The 5896-nt window shown below is 44.3% G+C and overlaps 1 protein-coding gene across 1 annotated transcript in view; it reads right to left on the minus strand.

The window, feature by feature from the left end:
- Positions 1-3827, minus strand: part of Galnt1 (polypeptide N-acetylgalactosaminyltransferase 1) — an 82378-nt gene extending 78551 nt beyond the window's left edge. The window contains exon 1 of the mRNA XM_008853694.3: positions 3713-3827. The gene's annotated coding sequence lies outside the window, so the exon portion shown is untranslated. The remainder of the gene's footprint in view (positions 1-3712) is intronic.
- Between the last annotated feature and the right edge of the window lie 2069 nt (positions 3828-5896).

Genomic DNA, 5896 nt, shown 5'->3' on the forward strand with positions numbered 1-5896 from the left:
AGGGGGAGAGAAAAGGAGAGAAGGGAGGTGGGAAAGAGGCAGGAAAGGGAGGGGAGGGGAGGATGGAAGGATGAATATAGGCAGGTAGACCGTGTAATTTTATCACTTGATGCATAAAACAGTTGATAAAATGCAACATCCACTCCTAACAAAAACTCTCCCATTAAAGAGATTGTTCAACAAAGCACCTGCGGAAAACCTATGGTTGACATTCTACATCAAAGTGAAAGAGTGAATCCTCCCCTAGACCAAGAAGCACAGACACCTTTTCTTACCGTTCTTGTTCAACAGAGCAACAGAAGGACAAGGAAAGGACGTTAAATGTACATAAGACACAAAGCAAGAAATACAAGAACACCTACCTCCAGATGATGTGCTCACCTATCCATAAAACCTCAAGGAATCTAAAAAATACAACTAATGGCAAGTCCAGCAATGCCACAGAACACAAGGTCAGCAAATGAAAATTGCTACATTTTATTGCTAGGCAGTAAACACACAGACACACAAAATGAAAAATGATACAGTACCAGCCAGACATGGTGGCACGCACCTTTAACCCCAGGCAGAGGCAGGTGGCTCTCTATGAGTTCAAGGCTAGCATGGTCTACACAGTGAAGTCTAGGCCATCCAAGGCTACATATAGTGAGTCCTTGTCTCAAAAAAACAATTAATTAAATTAAAATTAGGCACTGGAGATGACTCAGCAGTTAAAAGTACCTGATTGCTCTTGCAGAGGACCCAGATTTGATAAGCAGCACCCATATGTCAGCTAACGACCATTTATAACTCCAGGGATCCAACACCCTCTCTGGCCTCCATGGGCATGGCATACACATGGCACATCTATATACATACAGGAAAAACACTCATACACATAAAAATAAAATTTTAAAATGTAGTCTATTTAAAGTTGCTAAAGTATTTACCTTTGTATATATCCAACAAAACAATCAAGAAAACACATCTACAGCAACAAAGATCTCAACAAACAGGCATACAGTGACCACAGTAAAGAGACCCATTTACTCCAAACTGATTGGGGTCTAATGCAATTTCAGTCAAAATTCCAGCAAGATGTTTTTGTAGATATAGATCATTCTATAATTTATATGAAAAAGCTAACAAATATGAATAACTACCAACTCTGTGAATGAAATCAGTGAGGGAAAATCAGTCTACCTGGTTTATTTCTTTCAGAGCTAACAGAAACCAAAACTATGGGGTATTAACAGACACACAATTAATGGAACAAACAATCCAGAAACTAACATACAAATATACCTAATTGCTTTTGACAAACACATAAAAGCAATTCAATGGAAGAAGGGCAACCTCTCCAACAATGGGTGCTGAAGCAACTGACCATCCACAGGTAACAACCCAACCAGGACTTAGGCTGACACCTTATACAAAAGCTAACTCAACATGGATCATATAAAGCATGTAACCTTTGGGGCTGGAGAAATGGCTCAGCAGTTAAGAGCACTGACTGCTCTAACAGAGGACCCGGGTTTGATTCCCATGGTTCTAACAACTGCCCATAAATCCAGTTCCAGGGGATCCGACATGGTCTTCTGACTTTCCATGGACAGTGTACCACATGGGTGCACTTACACAAATGCAGGCAAAACACTCATACACAAAATAATTAAAATAATAAAAAATAAAAATAAAAAGCGTGTCACCATGCCCTGCCTTTAAAAAAATGTAACTTTCAGGGCGGGGAGGGGGCGGATCATAGGAGACTTTCTTCAGGATCTAGGTCTAGGTGAAGATGAAGAGTTCTTAAAACCAAAACAAGATCCATAAAAATGAGAAACCAGACTTCAACAAAATTACATATTTTTGTTCCACAAAGACCTTATTAAGAGAATGAAGAGACAACCTAGAGACAAAGCACATCTCCAACAAGACTAGTAACTAGAATATATAAAGTACTGGCAAACTATACAATCTAACTAGAAGTTAAGCAAAAATCATTTCCCTGAAGAAAATCATGGATGACAAGATGCTGAAGAACACCTAGTTCAGCAGCAGAGAGCTGGCCTACTGCCTGCAAGCCCTGAATTTTATCCCCAGGACCATTTAAAACGAAAAGATGCTCAACACCATTAGCCATCAGGGTAAAAGACATTAGAACCACAGTAAGCTTTAATTACATACCTATCCGAATACATAATGTAAAAAACAGTGATAACAGAAAATGTGAGAATGCAGAGAAGCCAATCATTTTATCCACATTAGGAATGCAGTGTTACAGCTACCATACCACCCAATCAACCCAGCAACTTCCTCCCAGAGAAATGCAGACTTAGGTTCAAATAAAAACCTATATGAGAAGTCAAAAGTGGTGGTACACTCCTATAATCCCCAGTACCTGGGAGGTAGAGGCAGGAGGTTAAGGCCAGCGTGAGCTACACAGCAAGTCTACAAGCAGACTAATGTAAGACCTCATCTCAGAAACAGAACCAAAGAACCCTGCACATGAATGCGCATTAGCACTTTACTTGTGATAGCCAAAAACTGAAAGCAACCAGACATCCAACAGGTAAATGGTTAAAAGAACCATAAAAAGACACAAGACACTTGGAACAAAGTGTCCCAAATGTGAACACTTCAGATCTCCAGTGTTAACCCTTTCTCAATCCTCCCCCACACTGGACCAAGAGGACATCCACAGTATGACAATAAAAAGAAGCAACTATTGATACATGCCAACAACCTAGATAAATCTTCTGAGAGTTCAATGGTACTTATTGTACAATTCCATTTATAAAATATTTTTATATTAAATATTTTATGTATTTTTAATGTGTATGGGTGTATTGCTTGCATGTAGGTAGGTGCACCCGTGTCATGAAATGCCCTCGGAGGTCAGAAGAGGGCATCGGATCCCCTGGAACTAGAATAACAGATGGTTGTTAGCCGCCATGTGGCTGCTGGGAATCCTGGGTCCTCTGCAAGAGCAGTCAGTGCCCTTAACCAGTGAGCCATCTCTCCAGCCCTATAAAATACTCTTCAAATGACAAAATTTTCTTTTAGAAATGGAGATCAGATTAATGATTGTGTGTGTAAAGTCTGGCACAGTGGTACATGCCTGTAGTCCCAGCACTCCGGGCTGAGGCAAGAGGATTACTTAAACCCAAGAGTTGGAAACAGCCCAAGAACGTAGTGAGACCCTGTCTCAAGAAAACAGAACAAACAGCCCAACACAACACAGAACACTAAAGAAGGGCCGGAGAGATGATGGCTGAGTGGCTAAGAGCACTTGCTGCTCTTGCAGAGGACTGGGGTTCAGTTCCCAGCACTCACATGGCCACTTACAGCAATCTGTAACTCCAGTTCCCAGGGATCTGACACCCTCTTCTGGCCTTCATGGGCACTACACACATGTTGCACATACATAAATGCGGGCAAAACACTCATCTGCATAAAATAAAAAACTTAAACAGAAAAGTAGTCCTCCTCCAGGCTACCATGGTTATGAAAAACAAGGAAAACAGACTGTGTCACAAACCAAAGAGACATGCTGCTTTTGTACAATGCACCTTGGATTAGGTCCTGGAACAAAGGAGGATGTTAATGGAAAAACTGGCAAAATCCAAATGGAGTCTAGAACCTGGTGTCTAAAACCCCTACAGAGCACTAACATATGATTAAGATTTGAACTTATTAATGGTTTTGTGATGAGAGAAAGACAGAAACATACCTAAAATCTCTGTGCTCTGTAGGCTAAGGTAGGAATATCACCAAGTTGGAGCTACATAGTGAGACCTTGTGCATCAAACATCCATAAAGAGGCCAGTCACGTGGCTCATGCATGTACTCCATCATCTGGAAGGGTGAGACAGGAGGACTGCCGTGAGTTGATCCCATCCCCTGGGACAGAGTAAAACCCTGTCTCAAGCAACAACAAAAACAACCACAAAAATGAAAAAAACAAAACATCTTTCCAGGAGGATGAAGAGATGGCTCAGTGGTAAAGAGCACTTACTGCTCTTGAGGACCTGGGTTTGGCTCACAGCGACTCACAACCATCTGTTAACTCCAGTTCCAGGGAATCAGATACCCTCTTCTGGCCTCCACAGGCACCAGGGATGCACACAGTACACATACATATACGCAGACAAACACTCATACACACATAAAATTAAAAAAGAGGGGAGGGGAAGGAGGTCACTGATCAGTCAGCATGGCAGGGGCAAAACCCGACCCAGGTAGCTGGGACTTCCGGTTGGAATAGACCCATGATCTAACCTGATGCACCACTGAGTATTTGACTCACAACCAGTCTTAACTATTCAAGCAGCTCATTCACTCACTCAACAGGCCTTCCCTGAGAGGCTACTACTTAGCAAGGGCTGTAAAGTCTCTAGGAATGTATGTCTGGAGAGGGGAGTCATTACAATCTCTGCCCTCATGAAGTTTAAACTCCACTAAGAAGTCGAGCACTTCAGTGTGTGCACAAATGACACACGAGCACTCTCAGAAATTTTAGATCTTCTGTTTAAGAGATACCAAACAAACCATTGGAACATTTGCTGAACCCAGTTATCACTGCCTTTTGAATAAAGGCATCTTAGACTTCAAACTACAGACGACCTGGAATCCTGTTAAAACGGACATTAATTCAGCCAACGCAGATGGGTTCGCCCAAGACTCAGTATTTCCTTCAGATTCCCAGGTACTGAGGCTGGTGCTGGTCCATGAACCACAAACAAAGTTCTCTGCAAACATCCTCAAACTTGCAAAAAATGCAAGCTCCATAAAGGCAAAAACACTTTGTCTCTCTCATTCACCCAAGTGTACCCAAGACTTAAAACTGTGCCTATTAGCCCCAGGACTTTAAACAGGTGGCAATCAAAAAATATTTACCAAATACATAAAATGGATGCACGGTCAGGCCCAGGACTATTCAATTCAGCTGGAGCACATTTGGCTGTTGAATCCTTGAATGCGGCTAGCTGAGTGAGGAGCTGAAATTTCTAAATTCCAGTTTAAGTAACCACATGTGATTAGTGGCTGCTACTCTAGATATTCCAGGTCTAGACATAGGTATGACGCAAAAAGCACAGGACTAATAAAAGTCTACGTCTGAAGCCCAACTCTGCAGCGTGCGACCTGCAAAGTTTAACTTTTTGGGGGCTCGATTTCATCTAGAAAATTAGGACAAGATCTGCTTCTCAGGAGTTCTTCGTGTTATCATGAAGGGATTTACTATTAAACATGAAGTACTAAGGTGACATTCTCCGTCCTCCACCAACGACTCAAGATCACAAAGACTACTCTGCCTGGAGCCCACACATGCCAGAAAATGCCAAGCCCTTAGGGTTATGGGCCGCTTGGCTCAGGAGCTTTGAAACAAGGCCAAGGTCATGAATTCGGGGGAGGTGGGTTCCGTTCGGCAAGGGTGGCCAGGTAAGAGGCGATGACAATGCAAGTCATCCCGATCCCTGGTAAACCCTCCGCAGGCACGGTGCTGAGGCTGGGTGGCATCTCATTCATTCATTCCTCCGTGGAGGGCTGCCACTCTGCCCGAAGCCCGCTACTTCCCGTGCACGGACCTGGGCTCGGGCACCCCGGGGCTCGAGGCGACCGGGAAGCCCCCGGCCCCGGCCGGTCCTCCCCTCCCCCCGCTGCCCCGGACCGGCCAGGGTCAAGCTGGTACCGCGGCTCCGAGCACCGCTCGGCGGAACCCAGAAGCCATATTTAGCTCTGTTTTGGTCAATAAAACTTCCGTCTTCTGGAGAAAAACGGTCTACAACTCAATGTCAAGCTGGGACGGAAACTCGCCGCTCCGAGCGGACGACCGCACACGCCGCGTGTCCCGGACGCCCCGCCGCGGACCCCGGCCCGGCGCAGCCACAAAGGCCAGGACACGGCCCCGCCCCGC

Source organism: Nannospalax galili, unplaced genomic scaffold, assembly GCF_000622305.1.
Source record: "Nannospalax galili isolate Female #2095 unplaced genomic scaffold, S.galili_v1.0 scaffold147, whole genome shotgun sequence".
NCBI classification, from domain to species: Eukaryota; Metazoa; Chordata; class Mammalia; order Rodentia; family Spalacidae; genus Nannospalax; species Nannospalax galili.